Consider the following 21,578-nt stretch of genomic DNA (forward strand, 5'->3'; position numbering starts at 1 on the left):
TCTCCGCTCGAGCGATCTTCGTTTTTCAGCAACCCGCTCGAGCTCCCTGTCGAGCGGCAGTCGAGCGTTTGAATCTGCCTGAATTCGCTCGAGCGGCCAAAAGCCTCCGCTCGAGCGAACTTGTAAAATCTGCAATATGAAATTTTTGCAAGCCATCAAATACCCCCAAACTTACAACTTTGTTTGTCCTCAAACAAAAAGAAAAACAAATGATAGTTTAGGCAATATCAACTCGACCCCAAAGAGAAGTATCATCATTCACCAAGCTTTTATGAATTTAGATTTCATCTCTAGTATCTTACTCTTTTAACATCAAAGATAGCAAGAAAATCAATCAAAAATTTTGCAATTTGTCAAGCAAGAGTTAGGCGTTTACTTCAACCTAAAGCTAAGACCTTGAGTGTGTGTGTGATATAGTCAATTTAACCTCAAACCACCTGCAAACTCAGATAAAAGTAGAACAACTAAAATCAAAAGAATTCTCTTAAAACTTAACCCCATAAGTCCAATTTTCAGAAATCCTCTCCACTAATGTAGTCAACACCAAAATCAAAGATCAAAAGGTCTTTATTAAGGTTGTAATGATAGGCCACAGGGTGAGGGTTAAGAAAGAACTGGATATGGGAGATTAAACAAACTGGGAAAATACTTAGTGAAAAGAACATTAAAAGAGAAACTCACATGATTCAAATCATAGCTCTTTCTTGGCAATATGCTCATACTTGTGGCATTATAATTGCTGTAATCACTGATGTAATACTAACACTTCCCTTAACAAAATTTGAGGTAATTCACTTTCCGCTTGGCGACTTCTTTTTTTTCTTTTCTTTTCTTTCTTTCTTTTTTTTTTTTTTTTTTTTTTTCTTTTTTTTTTTTTTTTTTTTCAATCACTTCCTTTCTTCTTCTTCTTTTTCTTTGATCAAATAGAGCAAACATAATACGTTTCATCATGAAACCAATTTTCTCTTTTAAATGTAACTCTCCACCAAAGTATTTTCTCAAACTATCAACGGTAGATTCATTGTTTTTCAGGCTTAGAGCGGGCATGGTTTATGTAGTTTAAAGAATCAATAAAGGCTCATGAAGGCTCAAGGGGGTTGACTATGGAAACACACCATGTAATGATGGCATGACATTTAGGACGACTGGGAAAGCTTTTTGGTTATGCCAAAGAAATGCCTAGATCATTTCTCTAATATTTGGTCTCGACTAGGATTTCGCCTCAAGGACCCATCAACGGATTCTAGAGCAAAGTAAAATCGAACCTCCCTCTTTCAATTAATTCAACTTCTTCTCTTCATAAGCAAAATGGAATAAGAGAAAAATGACTATGTGCTCAATTGTGTTCAAGGTCAAAGATTTAAACCAAAGTACCCACAAAACTTCACTTGACATAAAAGAAATTTTTGAAAATTTTTCTCAAAACCATCTTCAATCACAAATTTCAGAGTCATAGAGAATTCAATCTTACTCCAATGCATGCTTGGTAAGAGACTCAAACAACCCATCAACAACCCAAGACTTAGAAAACAAGAGGATCAAATGATTATAGGAGTTTACACCCCCAAACTTAAACTAAGCAATGTCCTCATTGTGATGCAAAAGTAAAAAGGATTGAAGAAATAAAGGAACTTCCCTGGTTTCATGGTGAACCTTCCGAGGTTTAAAAATTTTCCAGCTCTTTATTCTTGCTAAATACCTGCATCAAAAATTAATTTATTAAAACTTAAATAAATAAAGATAATAAAATAAATGAAAGAGTAAAAGATAGATCTATGGGTTGCCTCCCATAAGCGCTTGTTTTAAAGTCTACAGCCAGACTTTTCAATCTTCATCAATCGGGATCTCCAAAAGGAATAAGAGTATAGTTCCTCTCCACTTCATTGCTAAGTGATGTATCCTGCTGCAAGGCTCGTTCTAGGTGATTGGCTGGTGCATCTTCTTTAAAGGGCTTTTCCACACCTTGCTTAATGACATCAACCCGGAAGCAAGTGCTTGGCTCTTCTGGAATTCTCATGGCTTGGTAAATTTTGAACAAAACCTCTTCCTTGTTCACTCTCAATGTTAACTCACCCTTTTGAACATCAATCAAAGCTCTTCCCGTAGCCAAGAATGGTCGGCCAAGAATTAGTGGGACTTCTTCATCTTCTTCCATGTCTAACACCACAAAATCAGCAGGGAAGATAAATTTATCCACTTTTACCAATACGTCTTCTATGATTCCACGTGGATACTTGATGGACCGATCCGCTAGTTGCAAGGAAATTGTTGTATGCTTCATCTCTCCAAGTCCTAATTTCCTGCAAACAGAAAATGGCATAAGATTAATGCTAGCACCAAGATCACATAAGACTCTATCAAAAAATGAATCTCCAATAGTGCAAGGCAAAGTGAAACTCCCTGGATCTTTCAATTTTTGAGGCAATTTCTTTTGAAGAATGGCACTGCATTCTTCAGAAAGCTTCACTGTTTCAAACTCCTCCAACCTTCTCTTCTTGGAAATGATGTCTTTCAGGAATTTGACATAGTTTGGCATTTGTTCCAAGGCATCTGCAAAAGGAATATTAATGTGAATTTTCTTAAAAATATCCAAAAACTTAGAAAATTGCTTATCTAGTTTTTGCTTTTGAAAACGCTGAGGGTAAGGAAGTGGAGGAGCAAGAATAGGAGGATTGTCAGGAAATGAAATTGTGGGAGGCAAGTCGGTCTCCTCTAGTGTATCATTGACAATCTCCTCTTCTTCTACTTGATCTTTGCTTTGGCCATTGTTTGCAGCGGTAGGAGTGGACTTGCTCTCCTTTAATGGTGCCCTCTCAATCTCTTTTCCACTCCTAAGTGTGATGGCCTTGCATTGTTCCTTTGGATTCACTTCAGTGTTGCTAGGAAAAGCTCCTCTTTGTTGGGCATTGATGGTAGTGGCTAGTTGCCCAATTTGCACTTCAATATTCTTTATAGCAGCTCCCATATTGCTACAATGAGTCTCAATGTTGTCCAACCGTGAATCAGTCTTTTTAAACCTTGCATTGGTCTCCTGAACAAAGGAAACCATGGCATCCTCAAGTGACATCTTCCTCTCGCTTGGTTGGCTATCAAATCCTGGAGGATGCTGAGGTTGCAACACATTCTTGGTATTTCCATATGACAAATTCTCATGATTTCTAAGCCCTGGATGATAGTAATTTGGCATAGGATTACCACGATAGTTGTAGTTCCGATTGTTGACATATTGAACTTGTTCTTGACTCGCCTCATTGCTTGGAACTATCATGCTTGTGGATGCAACATATTCTGTACTTTGTGGTATCCTTTGAGTTGTCAAGGCTGAAATCTGATGAGATAGAGTAGCTACTTGAGCGGAAAGAGCTGCTATCGGCTCCAATTCATGAATTCCAGCTACCTTCTTAGCCAAAGTCCTCTCAGTTGGCCATTGATAGTTGTTTGAGGCCATTTCCTCCAAAAGTGCAGTAGCACCTTCAGCTGTCTTCGACATCAAAGTTCCACCAGAAGCAGCATCAACTATAGTTCGAGTTTGCCCATTTAACCCATTATAGAACATCTGAACTTGCAACCAATCTGGCAATCCATGTTGTGGGCAACGTCGAATCAAGTCCTTATACCTTTCCCATGCTTCATAGAGTGACTCAAAATCATTTTGCTTGAATTGGCCAATCTCACTCCTGAGTTGGGCTGTTTTGGCAGGAGGAAAGAATTTAGCAAGAAACCTCTCAGCCATGTCCTGCCAACTAACGATGCTTCCCGGTTGTAGAGATTGTAGCCAACCTCTAGCCTTGTCCCTCAAAGAGAAGGGAAACAATCTCAGTCTAATGGTGTCTTCAGTAACACCATTAATCTTCACAGTATCACAAATCTCCAAGAACATAGCCAGGTGAATATTGGGATCATCAAGTGGTGATCCACTGAATTGAGCCTGCTGCACCATGCTAATCAAAGCTGGTTTGAGCTCAAAGTTGTTGGCATTGATTGGCTGGCGCATTATGCTCGAGTAATTTCCATTCACAACTGGCCGTACATAGTCCTTCAAGGTGCGTGGTAGTACCTCACGATCTTCTTCAGCCATAGCTAGTATCTTATTTCTTCTTAGTGATCTAAGAGTTCTTTCAATCTCCGAATCAACAGGAATAATGTCACGAGATCTAGTACGGCGCATCCAATGTCAGAAACACACCTGTAGAACAAATTAAAACAAAGTTCTAAATTAAAACCAAGATTACTTTGTATCGATATTGACAAAAAAAAAATAAGAATAAACTAATCCCCGGCAACGGCGCCAAAAACTTGACCGGTGCAAAACTGCAAGTGCACAGTATCGTAGTTTTATAGTAAAGTAATAAGTAGAGTATCGTCCTCAGGGATTGGTACCTTACTCTTGCCAAATACCAAAATTTTACTAATCTCAATTTTATCTAGAGGAATCGCTAAGGTTTTTGTAGTTGCAAATAAACTTAGATCAACTCAAAGAGAAATAAGCAAAGAAAATAAAACTGACTTTCAAAGATCAAATTCAATGGGGAAGAAACCTTCTAGGAAATCGATTTCACCATAATTCTTCACTATGCTTTTCTCATCCAGCTAATTTAACTTAAACCTCTTTTGTCTATTAGCAAATCTCTAATTCATCCAAAAGCCTCTTTCGATAGTCAATTGGAAGTGATTCTAGTTTATCAATTCACACAAGAGTATGCAAATTAAATAATCAAGAACGCAATAAGACCAATGATTTAATTACTACACAGGTTCATACAAGTCTTTCGATCTCTATACTTACCTATGCTGAAATGTCCAAGATCTACCCTATGATTCCCTCTTTCGATAGCAAATCACAAGATTAATAATCATCTAATCAATGGCCAGTTAATTAGAAGCATTAAACTCAGAATAAATCAGATAAACAAATAGAGAATAGCATTAAATTAGCATGGACAAACAAGCATAGTTCGGAATTAGGTTACATCGTTTTCCTAGAAAGAAGAAAATTTAGCTCATGCTAGAATTGGAATTCAACATAAACGAATTCACCATAATTGTTCTGAGAAGATGGGAAGAAGAAAATAAACACTGAAAAATCCTCCTTGCAGCCTCAACTGGTCGTCAAAAGCTCAAGGGAACGATTCAACGCCTTTCTCCCGTCCGTGCTCGTGTATGAATCCAACGTACGTGCAATAAATTGGAATTCCGTCTCCAAAACAAATGATTTGAATCCCTCTAGCTATGTTTTTCTCTCCCAAAGAGTGTTCTCCAGTCAAAAACCGCGGCTCTAGAGTGAAGAATGGCCTTTTATATGGTCCCACGGCGGAAAACCTAAAATCTGTCAAAATACGATGTTCGCTCGAGCGGGGTGTCGAGCGCGCGTCGAGCGTTCGACTCTGCCTGATTTCGCTCGAGCGTCCTATCGAGCGCACATCGAGCGTTCGACTCTGCCTGATTTCGCTCGAGCGTCCTATCGAGCGCACATCGAGCGTTCGACTCTGCCTGATTTCGCTCGAGCGGCCAATGTCTCCGCTCGAGCGATCTTCGTTTTTCAGCAACCCGCTCGAGCTCCCTGTCGAGCGGCAGTCGAGCGTTTGAATCTGCCTGAATTCGCTCGAGCGGCCAAAAGCCTCCGCTCGAGCGAACTTGTAAAATCTGCAATATGAAATTTTTGCAAGCCATCAATATGACTGGTTGTATTTTGGTTTGTTTGATATGAATTCTTGTTGATTCTTTTTAATTAATCTCTTAGTAACATTGTATGCTCCTACCATACCCTTGAAACAGGACATGGCACGACCTAGAAAAACCCCATGTATGTCTATGTCATTAATAGCAAAAATTAGAGAAAGAAAAAATGCAACCATAGGAACTAGCGCAAGAGAAGAGACCAAATGATGGCTGGTCATTGGTAGCAAATGCGTATTTTTGAGGAAACATTTTCCTATGATGAGCGTTATAGCATGATGAATGGCAACTCCTGCATGACCCGTTAGTTTGGAAGGATGCCAAGAGAATACATTTGTTCGGACTCAACCAAGAAGCAGAGTCTAGACGCGCTATCGAAGCTCATGAAAATAGGTATACGCCTTTTGAGACCTGGAATACCTCTACGGACCGTATTCTTTTTCATGAGGAAGGTCAACCTATCAAAGACACCAAGCTCCAAATAGAGCATAAGTTGAATGAGATGCAAGCAAATATATACCATTATTATGATCTGGACACGATATTTTATCTATCGCAAGACTCGGTTACAAAGGAAGAAAGTCAACTACCACCCCTATCATGATCTGAAGATTCCACAGTGGCTAGTAAAAGAGGTAATAAATCGAGTTTGTACTTGTTGCAAATTCTTCATAGTTGATGGTTACAATGCCGATTTCGAGGATGAAATCTATTCTTAAGGGGGGAAGGATGTGGTAACCCAGACTTAGCCAAGTCTTCGTTTATTTTTCATCGCCAATTTATCTTTGATTGTTGGGCTAGGCAAGAGGTGTAGGGTATTGTAATACCCGAGTCCTACTAGGTAGGTCCTTATGTTATTTTATTAATTCTTTAAGTTAAATATTTTAAGATAAAGATTTATTATTTTATTATTTTATTTTAAGTTGGGTGTGCTTTTATTTTATTTTTTATATAGGCTATTAAAATAAATTAAGGGCATGATTTTAAGACGTTTTAATATTTTTCTCTTAAGCCCTCTAATTTTCATTATTAAGAAATAGCTCAATTATTCTCCACCCTTGGATGAGTGGGTAAAGGAAAAATCTCCCCACATTGAATCCCCACCATTCATTTTCCCTAGCTTATGAGTCAAGATTTGACCAAAAAGTAAAGCAAATTAAGTCTTTATTCTTTGAACCCGTTGGTCATCCTTCTAGCTTATGAGGTAAGGTTTGACCAAGTGATGTAAGCTCTTATTCCATTTCAATCCGTCGGTCACTTTCCTAGCTTATGAAACAAGATTTGACTAAATGCAACTAAGTCTTTATTTTTGTTGAACGTGTCGGTCATCTTCAAATCAAGAAGGAAAGTCTATTCTCTTCTTCTCCAAGCCGACGCCCTCCCTCAGCTCCATTTCTTTTTCCTCTTCTTCTTCTTCTCATCTTCAAGCTCAAGAGACCAAGAATTTTTCCTTCTCGTCTCCAAGCCATGTGACCCACAAGGAAGAGAGGAACGGTTTCCTTCCTCCCAAAGCTGTGCAATACCCATTCGCCATACCCATTTCGGTTTGCTTCCAAGCTTGAATTTAGATCCTTGTTTTCATCTTCCCAAAGGGAAAACTTTGATGGTAGGTCCCCCTTGATTTACTTTTCACTATGATTTTCTTATTGGTTTCAAATTTCACCATTTTTCTTACATATTGATGTCTCAGTTTTGAGGTTTTAAAAACAGTGTCATCGTGTTCTTCATCTACACGGCTACACTACCATTTGGTCCTCCACTTTACCTCTTGAAATAGGCTAAGAGCTTAAGGTAAAAATCCTAATTTGACTCATTTGTTTTAATGTGATTTTGGAAGCAAACCATGCTGTTTTAGCTTATGTTTTGGTGTAGTTAAATTCTTATGTTGCAAATAAATATGTATGCTCTGTTTTGGCCCAAACCGAATATGTTGAAGTAGTTTTGCTATGTATTTTCCTATATTTCAAAAATGCTATATTTCATTTTTATATATGTTGGTTTAATCATAGGTGATGATTAAAGTGATTTTAGTTTATATATGTTGGTACCATGTGTCTTGTGTTGAGGTTGGTTAGTAATCCGTTTTTAGAATGCTAAAGGTTTGGTTTAGAGCTTTTTCTTGGGTTTTGTAATTTTATATCTTACTTTTAAAAGGTATTACGTGGGTAAAGCATAAGCTTGAGTGTTTAAAGGTTATAAAGTTGCTTAATGGGTAACCTTGCTATACTTTATGCTACTCTAATTTTAATGGGCTATGTTGTCTAAACTATTTAACTATTGCTTGTGTGATTAGATTATAGCATAGTTGGTTTAAGAATAGGAGATTAATTGTGCATAATATATTATGATATGTAAAGCTGTCCCTGTAATCCTAAGCCCATGACATGCCACGCCTCGTCTTCATGTAAAAATTGCCCATGTATATTGTCCCTCATTCGGTTAAATTCTACCTAACCCAAGAGTCCAAAATATTGATAAGCTAACATTTTCCTAGTGAGGGACCACAAGTTGATTTAAAAGGTATGTTTACTAAGCTTGTTTAGCCTACTTGAGACACCTAAATCTATCTTGACGCCCATTGTTGAGAATTTCCAGACTTTATCTCTTCATGTCCATAACCCAAGGTGAGCCTTGAACCAGAGAGACCTTGCTTGAAGCCCTATGAATTCTTAACTACTTTTCATGAAAGCTTTTTAAATAGCCTTCCATGATGATAGCTAGCATGTCTAATATTTAATTTATTGCTCTTGTAAGTTGAGGTGAGAAGTCGTCATAGGTTTTTTTTTTATTATTTCTTTTTCCAAAATAGTCGAAAGTCACATGTCTAAGAGTGACCCCCTCTCAAATTTTATTAAAAGTCCTCACTTATGGTAGAGGAATACCGAATAAAATCAAACTAAGGACACCAAAAAAACCAAAAATCAAAAAATACAATTAGGTCCCAAGTTCATCCCAACTAACAACCCCACATTATTGGCCCCTAATATATAGGAGATCCCATTTATCAGTACGTACAAGCCCAAGAAAATGCCTCTGTCTAAATTTCTCTCCCCAAAATTCACAAGAAAATCAGCAACCATGTTTGCTTCACGATAAATATGACGTACACTAACATTCATCATGCGAAATAAGTGAATTTCCTCTGCCCAAAAATCCCATAAATACCAAAACTTGCATATACCTGACCGAAATCACCCCACAATCACCATCAAATTTGACTCTACCACAAAATCTATCAACCTAAGTTGATTGCACAACTTTAGACTATCAAGGAAAGCACGGTATTCAACAATATTATTAGTAGCATACCCATAGCAATGAGCAAAGCCAAAAATAACCTTCCCATCATGATCTCTAATGACACCACCCCCTCCAGATAAGCCTGGATTTCCACAGGACCCTCCATCAGTGTTCAACTTAACTAGTCTCACCCCCGGCCTAATCCAAGCATTCTTTATCTCTTTTTTAATTACCGGCATCACTAATCAATTCAATTCCTACATAATCAAAACATCCCTTCCATTAAGTTTTTTTAGTTTTCTTAAAGAGATTGAAAGCTCCACAATAAAGCCTTTAACACGTCATACAATTTGTCTCCAATCAAAAATCCCCCCCTCCATATGCACTTTACACCTCGCCCTCTGCAACAGCCCGCTAGAAATTCAATTGTGGAATTTCTATTAGTTTTAGGAACCTCGTGAAGACCCCATAAGTTTTCACGAATCCATTAATTGTATAGGTTTTAGTCTAACAACATAGTTAGTATTATTACTCACTATGGTATTAGAAGTGTGTTTTTTATTATGGGAGATAATTAGAAGTGTCAAAATGTATTATGGTTTGTGCCATTAAACTCGGTGGGTTTTTTAAGGTCTTATGGCGCAAGAACTCTTTTTCATATTTTCGGACGAAAAATCTGTTCAAAACTGTGGACATTATTAGATAAAAATATCTTAAACTGATTTGTGGATATTATTGGATAAAAATATCTTGAGTTGATTTTTGTAGATATTATTGGATAAAAATATCTTGAGTTGATTTTTGTGAATATTATTGGATAAAAATATCTTAAACTAATTTTCGTGGATATTATTGGATAAAAATATCTTGAGCTAATTTTTGTGGATATTATTGGATAAAAATATCTTAAGCTGATTTTGTGGATATTATTAAGTAAAAGGGACCTACACTCAACTCTCACTCCGGGTAAGAGAGACCTACACTCAACTCTCACTCCAGCCTCATCTTCTTCCATATTTTGTCCATAAATACCTCCAGCCACTCCCCACGAAATTATCTTCCTTTACACATTTCATTGAAAGAACACCAAACTCTCTCGGACAGCTTTTAAGTATTCTTTTGCAAGCCCATTTTGAAACTTTTGTAAGTGTTTTATCATAAAGTCTCCTTCATACAAGTTGTTCATTTCTGAGTATAATTTATGTGGATATCTTATTTGTTCCATTTGAAGGTCATTTGGTCAGTCAAATATTATTTGAACTCTAGAAAGGTCATTCTAGGAGATAAACTAGAGAATATGTTATAGTTTGGAGTTTTTAACCAAGCTAATGGATAGATATTGGTCCAAAATTTTTATGGAGTATTGTAAACATGTGTATATGAATATTGGTTAAGGATTGTTTCATGATTAAAGGTTTTGATGAAAGTTTTTCTTAGATCTAGAAACTTAAAAACTGGAAGAGGAAAAACAGTTTCTGTTTTGAGAAAGTTTAAATCTTTGGTGGTTTAAACCTATTCCAATGGTTTTGATAATTCTATTGAAGAATACTAATCCTCTTATATACATTTTACAATATTATTTTGAAGATATTTGATGTTAGTTTCAAAGATATGAAATTTTATGCAATGAGATATTCGGATAGGCCAAAGTGTGGATGGTCTTGGCTAAATTTATATTTTGGTTAATGTTTAACCATGTGATCTTGAATTAGAAGCTTATATATGTTTTAGGACATATTTTTAAATTATGTGACGGTTTGGTTTGAAGATCACATTTTTATAAGTCATAGATCAAAAGGTTGATCAAAACAAGTTAGAAACAAAAATCAATGGAAATAGCATATGGGAATTTCGGCCCTATAGAGTTTTAATAGTTGTGATTAGTTTTAAATTGTTCTAAATTGATATTTGAGTTTAGGATAAAATTTACATGAGACATATAAATTTTGGTGACTTTTGGAGTTAGCAAGCAAAACCCTTAAGTTAGGGGTAAAATTGTCATTTTTTCACATGTAGAAGGTAAAATGGAAATTTTACTCTTAAGTTAGTATTTTTCAATATTTCAAATTATTAATGATTTAGTTCTAACTTTTAGAATCACTAATTACAATTTCTCGTGATCGCGCTTGAGCTTTTATAAGAAACGCGGAGATCGAGGTAAATTAGCTTTTAACTTACTAGCAGTCTACTATGTATGTGTGCTAAGTAAAGGAACTACAATGTATGTATGTGTGTTATCATATATGTCATGTCATGTTCACTATTGCAAGTATGTCATGTTAAGTATGTTTCCATTACATGTGATATCATATATGAAATATTGTGTGTTACGTGTTTAAGTCATGTCACGATATAACCCTATCTCAAGTTGGTCATCTCTTTCAAGTTATGTTCAAGTCACGTTATGTTACGTCAGGGTTTTTGTCCTTTCGTATTCCAGTCACATTTCATCTTGAGTTACATTCAGTTTCGTGGGGTCCACAACAACTATGACGCACAAAGTATGGGGTCACAGCAATTGTGATGCATACACTACGTGAGACACAGCAATTGTGATACGTAGAATACATGGGGCCACAACAACTGTGGAGTATGTATTTAACTGCATTGTGACGCTTAGAATACATAGGGCCACAACAACTGTGGAGTATGTATTTACACGTAGAATACATGAGGCCACAACAACTGTGGAGTATATATTTAAGCAGTTAAAGAATAAGTTTCAGATCACGTTCATGTTAAATCAAGTTTCAGAGCAAATTCATTTTAAGTCAAGTTTCAGATCAAATTCATGTCAAGTCAAGTTCAGTTCACGTTTCAATTTAAGTTATGTCAGTTATGCTATGTTGTACATCAAGTAATGCTTTAATTACTTATGAATTTGATTATGCATTCATGCTTTTAATGTCATCCATGCATCATTAGCATGTGTGGAAGTTTTTTGTTAACTTACTGAGATTTGTAATCAAATCTCACTTTGGTAGTCCCAACTACCATTCCCCCTGAATGGTAGATCTTGTTACAGGACCTGAAGGAGAATCAGGAGCTGACCAACTGAACACAGTTGATTGAGCGATGGTGCGACGTCAATGTTAATATAGTAGTTAACATAAATTACTACTTGTACAATGGAGTTGCATCTGTAGTACTTTTTGGATTATAACCATCTTGGACTAGTGTTGTGATCTTAACTGTTCAATGGGTCTTTATGTATGAAGTATGTTTTAAGCATTTAGGATATTTTCAATTTGGTGCATAGTATTGCTAAAGAAAAAATTTATCCGTTGCGAATATTACATAATGTTAGATGCATGTTAGGAACATTGCATCTTATTGTCATGAACGGGGGCAGATAACCTTGTGTTGCATGTCTCGACGCTTCAAATGTCAGTCCAATCCCAAACGGAATTTGAGGGCGTCACACCCTCCATATAGACCATGTAATAATTATCGGCGTAGCCCCACACATCCATCCCACTTGAGAGTAAGTGGATGCCCGTAACCACCAAATATTCATAACTCCTTGCCACCTTCTCACCTACGTCATTCTAATCCCAAACACCCCATCAAAAAAATCCCAAACCCTCCTAGCTCCTTCCCCATCACATAGAACATGATTTAATATTTCCATTTGAGCAGCTTCACAACAGTTGCACTTCGATGCCATTGGGATACCCAGCTGCCTGATTCTTTCATCTATTGGTAAAGCATTAAGATGAGCTTGCCATGTCATAAAAGACATTTTTTTTTTTGGAATTTCATTCTGTCATAACCACTTCCTCCACAAACAAATCGGGCATCTCTACCTCACTAACTCCCAGGCCAATTTAGATGTTAACTCCCCATCATCCGCCTGCGTCCATACGTAGACACCCCACCCCTCATGTATATTAACAATTTTATCAGCCATTTCCATACTAACAATCTGTTGTATACGAAGCAATCCCAGCTATTTCCTTCCAGTAAATCCCGGACCCTCAAGCTCAAATCATCCACCACCACCTCTGATTTAGCCACTACACCATCCCCCAACCAATTATCAAACCAAAAAATAGAATCCCCCCCCCCCTCGGATGAGACATTTCGAATTACTCAACACAATAGGCAAAACCTTTAAAATTCCTTTCCAAAATCTGGATCCCCTCCCTAACGATATCACCGACATTAGATGTGAGTTGCCAACATATTTTTCCTTAAAAAAATCAGCCCACAAAGAACCCCCCCCCCCCCCAATAACTTCCAAACAAACTTCATGAACAAGGAAGTTTGTACATCCAGAAGATCCCGAATTCCCAAACCCCCTTCCTCCACCAGTAAACAAATACTCTTCCATAAAACCCATTTTCTCTTTTGAAGGGAGGGCTAAAGAATATTGTATGAGTTTTAACACGCTTATGCTATTTATTGGAATAGAACCGATATTGATGTTGGAAGTATCGAGGAGCATAGAGGTAAGTAGCTATGACCATTCTTCTTACATCAAGTTCTCTTTATGAAAGAATCTCTCTCTCTCTCTCTCTCTCTCTCTCTCTCTCTCTCTCTCTCTGTAAATGTTCTTCTAAAGAAAAGAGTAAATGAATACAGTATGTAAAACGTTTCTTGGTAGCACCTTTTTATGCACCCAAAGTATTAAGCGTATGCATGCGAATGGATGGTATATGTAATACGTATTGTATGTATTTTCATGAAATGAAATGTGAGGCTTATGACTTATGCCTTAAGCGATACTTTAAATGATGTGAAGAAAATGTTTTAAATGTCCCTATGAACTAATGTTTTAAATGATGCCATGAACTGATATGACACGAAGAAAGTGTTTTAAAATGTTCCTATGAACTAATGCTTTATGGATGCCATGAAAGATGATGTTTGAGCTCATTCTTTTAAACGACATTTTTCCATGAATGAGCTGTTAAATGAAAAGGACTGAAAAGGAAAGGACTAAATGAAAGAAAGAAAGGACTGAAAGGAAATGAATGTTTTAATGTATGAAACTATGTAATGGCCATGACTGATAACTAAATGATGGTACCAAAGGACTGGGCAGAGTACAATGCCGGGTAAGTAGTACTGGCAGTGCACCCAGTGCTGCCCCCTGAATGAGGGATTTGCAACCAGTGGCCGCAAGCGGAATCAAGTCCAAAGGAAAACCGCTAACACTAACACACGGGGCGTAATAGTGTGTACCGACCAAAGGAAAATGAAACATGAAAGCACAGTTATTTCTTAAAGAAATGTTTATGCATGAAAGTATTGCTTATTCCTTACAATGTTTATGCACAAAAGCATTGTCAAATTCTCAAAATGTTTATGTATGCATGTTTTCAAAAGAAAAGGAATAGATGATTAGTACATTAAGAGCATGGTGTACTACTTACTGAATACTTGAATCATTTTGTGTTTATGTTTTAAACGTCCAGGTAATGAAGAAGTGGCTAGGGAGCAAGGCACTACTGCAGAGGGAGAGGCAGACACTTAGTGTCTTCCCTGTTGGTTTGACCTTACATGGATGATGGGTTATGTTTATGGATGTTGTTTTTATGTTGGGATGGGTCCCTTATCGAGACATTTTGTCAGTTTTGACTTTAAACCATGTATCTTTTGGTATGGTGTAACCGTTATGATGGGGTGATGGTAAACCCTTATACATTGACTTAGTACCTTCTTGTATGTATAGTAGAGATAAAGTCCTTTCCTAACTAGAATAGTTATATTTTTATGAACTTATGATGGACTCTAAGAGTCTCTTATAGATGAATGTTTGAATAGAATGTCTATCAGCTGTTCCCTTTGTTAAATTAGAAATTTAGAGTACATGTGTGTGTCATGCTCAAGCTAATCACATATTACTAGAAAAAGGGAAAAAAAAAAAAAAAGGAAGAGGGAAGGGTATGTACGTAGCCATTCCACCCTTCCTAGGGTGGGGTTGCTACAGTTACATAGAAACCGTGGACCCCATTTAGTTCTAATGCTTTAGGAATCTAAGCCCACAAGGGAGGCCCAACAAGGCCCATAGAAATCGGCCATCACTTTGGATTAGGGTTTGGAACCCTAGCGGACCTTAGGGCACACACCCAACTTAACACATAGTGCCACATTTCACACCTACATATGTCATACACTAGATACAATGAACCTAGATTTGATAATGGCTAAAGGGGGTGAGAGACTTTAGGGTTTCGGTAACTCGAAAGCTCCACAAGCCTCCCACAAGATTTTGGAAATTTCCTAGGTCTTGTGCAATGATTGAGAGGAAAGGTCTTCTAGAGACACTACAAATCAGAGGCACAAAACCCCAAATATCCCTTAGGGGCTCGGCCATGAGGATTGCACGCCTATCATTACAAGCTCACCTACTGCCTTGCCACTTGTCATTCATGCAGAAGACTTTGCTTGGAAAAAACCACTTGACCTAACACTTGTCAGCCATGTAGAAGGCTTCTAGAAGGAGGAAAATGATGAGATGCCTAGGGAAGGCCAAGGATCACTTGGCCAATGCAACCCTCACCAATCCCTCACGTCTTCATGCCACTTGTCAATACAGTGTAAGTTCCAAGGTAATCTCATGGGGAAGTGGCACCTCGCAAAGCTCAAAGGACTAAGGCACAACCACTAAGGAAATTACGATTTCGGTTTCAAGAAGGGTTTCACACCTATCTAAGAGTTTCAATTACTTTTTGCCAACTTCCACTCATGCATGGATTTTCTAGAAGATTGAAATGATTTGAAAGTGGAAGGGATGCATGGGATGGAGAAAAATCCAAGTCCCTAGGTTTTGGCCACCACACACTCGCCCTCACACGTCACTTGTCACTCACTTGGAAATCCTAGAAGGAGAGTCATGGGGAAAAGGAAGAGTCACCTAGGGAACCCTAACACATGCACAACAAGATTCTAGAAGGAAGATCTTTGTGGGATTTGAGGAAGAGAGCGAGGTAGTGGGTGGCTAGGGCTAAGAGCCACTCACACACCACTTGCCACTTGGAAAGCATGCACATGCCAACTCTCCAAGAAGGATCTATCGTTTGGTAAAAAGACCCACATGCCCACGAGTATCATTGAACCTAGTCCACATGTGAGTCACGTCCAAGGGCCTTTTAGGGAATTCCGTGGGAGTCATGAATTTGTCGCATTTTCAGATAAAACACTTGAGGTTCCCAACATGTAGGAAAGGATAGGGAAGAGGGAATGATGGGGCTCAAGGCAGACCAAGTCTTAAGGATCAATTACAAAATCGAGAGCTAAAAAAAGTAAGGAAGCAATGGAAGGATTAATGTAATCCACTTAGGACGTGTCTAGTAAGAGCCCAACATTCAAAATGGGCTTAAAGGAAGAAAATCCAATTTCATTCATGTGATACAACAAGCAATGCAAGACATGACTTGGGCCTATTGTTATTGAAGGCCTTGGACTTGTTTATTTCATTGAAATGGCTTATTTTATTTGTCATAGGAATTAATCTAGAATAATTAGGCTTGGGGGATGTCCAGCCCACACATATGTCTTATTTCTTATGAACTAGGGTTTTTGGGAAGGCCTTGTATTTTGGCCAAGGGCTTACTTGGAAAGTATTATATTATTTGAACTAGGGTTTTTAGAAGCTACAGTACCCGCAACACTATTCCCTTAGGGTTTTTAGGGATTGTTTATTTAAACTCCTTGTTGCCTCATTTTAGACAATATTGAATTTTCATTGTGAGTTGAGTTATCTCCTCTTATTCTTCATTGAACTTTTGAACTTATCAAAAGTAAATCATAACCTTTATGGCGTTACTCCTTCTAATCTAGGTTCTTGAGATGAGGTATTTAATGGGTCTAGATTTTAATATAATCTAGGTTCTTGAAACGAGTTCTCAACGGGTCTAGATTCTCCATCCGTTAACTTGAGTTTGGCTTTCTTGGATTTGTTTTTCCAGCATTGTTGTTGGGTCTTAAAGCGAGTCGATTGGGGTTCACATCATTTGGTATTCAGAACAAGGTTTCCAATCAGGTCTGAATAAAAGATAGAATCGAACCTGATTGGAAAACTTATTCTGAATACCAAATGATGTGAACCCCAATCAACTCGTTTTGAGACCCAACAATAATATTGGAAAAACAAACCCAAGAAAGCCAAACTCAAGTCTATGGATGGAGAATCTAGACTCGTTGAGATCCCGTTTCAAGAACCTAGATTATATTAAAATCTAGACCCGTTGAAGAACCTATCTCAAGAACCCAGAGTAAAAGGTGGAACGCCACAGAAGTTATGATTTACCTTTGATAAGTTCAAAAGTTCAAAAAAAAAACAAGAGGAGATAACTCGACTTACCAATAAAATTCAATAATGTCTAACCTGAAGTGGGCAGTCACAAGATGTTTAAATACTCCCCAACAAAAGTAACCCTAGTACAAAAATAAGACCCCTTTCCAAAAGTATCCTTAAGTGAACAGTCCGGCGCTACAATACTGTAAATAGTGTCATGCTACAGTAACTCCTTGAAACCCTAGTTCAATATTTCCCAGCATGCCCTTATGTCATTCTCATAATAAACCTAATTATTCTAAACTAATAAAATAAGTCATTTAAATGAATTAACTAAGTCGAAAGCCTTCAATTCATGTTGCTTTGTTGCTTTCTTTCATAGCTTGTATAAAATTGATCAAAATTGGTTCTCCTTCATTCAAGTCTATCTGAAGTGTTGGGCTCTTGCTAGCTTCATCCTAATTGGATTGCACCAATCCTTGCATTGCTTCCTTGATCTTCTTGACTCTTGATCTTGTAATTGATCCTTAAAACTTGGTCTGCCTTGGGGCCCATCACTCAAGGGCCTTTCTTTTGGTGCCATTTCAGTTTTCATGTGCTTTCTCTCCATTCTCTCTTTCTCTCACATGACCACCCAAGGAGAAGCCCTTCACTTTGTCTCATCCTTTCACTCTCTCTTCAAACAAACACCATTTCTACCACTCTTCTCTCTAAGTCTCAAGCATCAGAATGAAGATAGGAGCCAAGTTATCAAGGGAGGAGGCACACAGTACAACCCTAACTCCCACCATACACACATACGTACATGTTCAAAACACAAGCAGTGATAGTCTCAAAGGCTCTGATTCAAGAGAAACACCCACCACCACACACACCAAAGTTTGATCTTTTATTCACAAGGAGTTTTTTGAAAAGAAACTAGGGTTTTTCCAAGGGGAGAGGCCGAAAACTAGAAAAATCATCTCATTTCTAAAGAATCTCGTGATGATGCACACCATGCACATACTCACATGTCCAAGAATGTTTGATTTCAAATGTTCTAATATTTTCAAGCTATAACATGAGATGTACAATGTTGGATTTCATGGTTAAATGATTCATGAAATTCATATGTTCATATGGTCCATGAAAAGAAAATTTGTTACTAGTTCATGTCACATGCATTTGGGTCACACAATGTGTTTTCAAAGATAAGAGTCTGTACATGTTTTATCATGACCCCAAATGCTAGAATGAGGAAATGCCCTAATGGAACTCCTTTTTCCACTCTGGAGTGTTCAAAAATGAAGTGGTAGCCTCTAGGTCGATGAAGTACAATCAGCGGACCTCGAATGGGTCCGATAAAGGCGTTACAAACTACCGTATTATATAGTATATCTGGTGAAGGAGAAATATGCGAACTACCAGCAGACCTCAAATGGATCCTTGTGAAAAGGATACCGGAGTGGGGTAGCAGCTAAAGCTAGTGGGTGGAACACATTGAAAATACAGTAAAGGCATTACAAACTGCTGTATCATATAATATATGCAGTGAAGGCGAAATATGTGAACTGCTGCATATGTTAAAGATTATGATGTAGTAATCATGGTCAAATGGGCCATTGGTTGATGCAATAACTAGGAGGGAACACACGGTGCATAGGGGAACACACGGCTCTTGTTACTGGGAAGTGAAGACAAGAGGAAGAGAGAGAAGGTTGGCTAGGGCATGAACCACACACACATGCCATTGGCAAATGGCAATCATGCACATGCCTGGGAACAAGAACTAGGGTTTTGGCCATAAAAAGACCTACACACCAAGGGGCGTTTAGGATTTTGGATTAGGGCAAGGGCACGCCACTTGTTAAGCATGCTAGAGGAGTTTTTGGTTTTCCCAAAGAAAGGCAACGATGAAGGGCAAGGGAGAGGCATTCGGCCATCACACTTGGCAAGCATGCATGGGGCATTCAACATTCTAGAAGATGCAATCATGGGAGTTTTTGGACATACAAAAGCCACATGCCACATGGTATTCATGCAAGCTGCTAGGATCTCAAAATTTGAAGAGAAATGCAAGAAGCCCACTATGATTTCTGTTTTTAGAGGCCACACACCACCCACACTGACATTTGGCAACCATGCACTCCACCTTCTCTAGGTTCATTGTATCTAGACCAAAAGTGGATGAAGGTAAAGCTTAGGGTTCGGCCACCTCAAGGGAAGCACCATTTGTCCTCCATGCAGATAAGTCTGTTAAGTTTCCAAGAAAAACAATGATGAAAGGGAAGAGGAATAGGACTTCATCTAGGCTCCACTTGTGTTAGCTGCAGTAGCAAAGTGCCACTTGTCTCACATGCAGCAGCAAGACGCCACTTGTCCCACATACAGCAGCAAGGTGACACTTGCCCTACATGCATCAGTCAAGCACCACTTGCTGAGCATACCTTAGCTAGGTGCTGCTTGTCCAACGTGCACCAACTAAAGACCTGTCATCCACCATTTGTCCAACATGCAATAGCCAAAATTAAAGGGCATCCACTTGGCAATAAAGCTAAAGCAAAAAGAAAAAGAGTTTGGGCTAGTTTTAGTGATGTGAACCCATGGGAAGAGAATCCCTTGAACCCACAATCAATTTAAAAACTCACCCAAGAAAGCCAAAATCAAGTCAATGGATGGAGAATCTAGACCCGATGAGAACCCGTTTTAAGAACCTAGATTATATTAAAATCTAGACCCGTTGAAGAATCTGTCTCAAGATCCCGAATTAAAAGAGGAACACCACAAAGGTTGTGATTTACCTTTGATAAGTTCAAACGTTCAATGAAGAACAAGAGGATATAAACTCAACTCACAATGAATAAAATTCATCAATTTTATAAACTTTCATATGTTGTCTAAAATAAGGCAACAAGATGTATTTAAACTAAACCCTCACAAAACCCTAGGCAAAAATAAAACCAACCCTTTACAAAAAATACCATTGCGTGAACAGTGTGGTGCTACAGTTCCGTAAACAATGTCGTGCTACAGTAACTCCTTGAAACCCTAGTTCAACAAAAATAATAATTTTCCTAACATGCCCTCAAGTCCTTCACATAAAATATCCAATTATTTCAAACGAATAAAATAAGCTCTTTTAAAGAAATAAATAAGTCCAAGGCCATCAATAACAATAGGTCCAAGTCGTGTCTTCCATAGTGTATCACATGAAGGAAAACTGGATCTTCTTTTCTCAAGCCCATCTTGAATGTTGAGCTCTTGCTAGACTCGACCTGGATCTTCTTCTCTCAAGCCAATCTTGAATGTTGGGCTCTTGCTAGACTTGATCCTAGTAGATTGCACCAATCCTTGCATTGCTTCGTTGCTCTTCTTAGCTCTCAATTTTGTAATTGATCCTTAAGACTTGGTCTGCCTTGGGGCCCATCATTCTCCCTCTCCTCAAAAAGTGAGATTGAGCAAGAGATTGAGCAAAAAATAAAGAGTGAAATAAACAAAGAGAGTGAAAAGGAAAAAGAAAGTGAGAGTTCAAAAAAAGATGAGAGTGAAAGAAAAAAAGAAAGTGAAATGGAAAAAGAGAGTGAGACGAAAAAAGAGAATGAGGCCGAAACATCAAGAGAAAGAGAGAGCAAAAAAGAAAATAGAGAGGTGGTTGAGAGTCAAAAAGAAAGAGTGGAGCCACGGGAGAAAAAAAAAAGAGAGATTGTCGAGAGAAAAGGACAAATAAAAGTGAGTTTTTATGCTAAGGCAAGCTTTTATACTAATGAATTTAACGACTCTTTGCCTAATGTTGTTGTTTCTTTGTTGCAGGGATATAAGGTCATGATTCCTAGCGGTGAGTTTAGTGGATTGCCACCTATTAGAGAGATAGAGCAAAATATTGATTTTGTGCCAGTTGCAACAATCCCTACTTGACCTTTCTTTGAAGAACGTGAGTTCTTGATACACTTGAAAGGACAAGGTAAGTTGACTAGAATGCATGCCAAGTGTGAGGAATGTATTGAGACTTTTCCTCTTTTAATCAGTTACACACATGGTAAGGAAACTTTTGTGGTTGATGCATTAGCAAGAAAGTATGATCGTATCATTATTTTAGATGCAAAGTTATTGAGATTTGAATATGACAAGAAATTGCATGCTAATGATGATGACTTTGCCAATGTGTATAGAGTACGTGAGAAAATATTGTCTGGTCAGTGCTATAGACTAGATTGGTATTTGTTTGGAGAGAATAAACTTTGTGAGCCTACTAGTCTTATGCATAAGTTGTTTGTGCATGGATCTGGTTTGTTGGATCATTTTGGTGTAAAGAGGATTTTAGATGTATTTTATGAAAGTTTGTGGGAGTATTACTTTCCATTCATTGAGTTTGCATATAATTGGAGCAATCAATTTGGTGCAAAGAAGATTTTTGACGTGTTGCATGAACGTTTGTAGG

The 21,578-nt window shown here is 37.8% G+C and overlaps 1 non-coding gene across 1 annotated transcript; it reads left to right on the forward strand.

Moving 5' to 3' along the window:
• Positions 1-3,578: 3,578 nt before the first annotated feature.
• Positions 3,579-3,685, forward strand: LOC122277939. The gene has a single exon (XR_006229242.1). It is a non-coding gene; the product is annotated as a small nucleolar RNA R71 (small nucleolar RNA).
• Positions 3,686-21,578: the final 17,893 nt, after the last annotated feature.

This window comes from Carya illinoinensis, chromosome 9 (genome assembly GCF_018687715.1).
Source record: "Carya illinoinensis cultivar Pawnee chromosome 9, C.illinoinensisPawnee_v1, whole genome shotgun sequence".
NCBI lineage: Eukaryota > Viridiplantae > Streptophyta > Magnoliopsida > Fagales > Juglandaceae > Carya > Carya illinoinensis.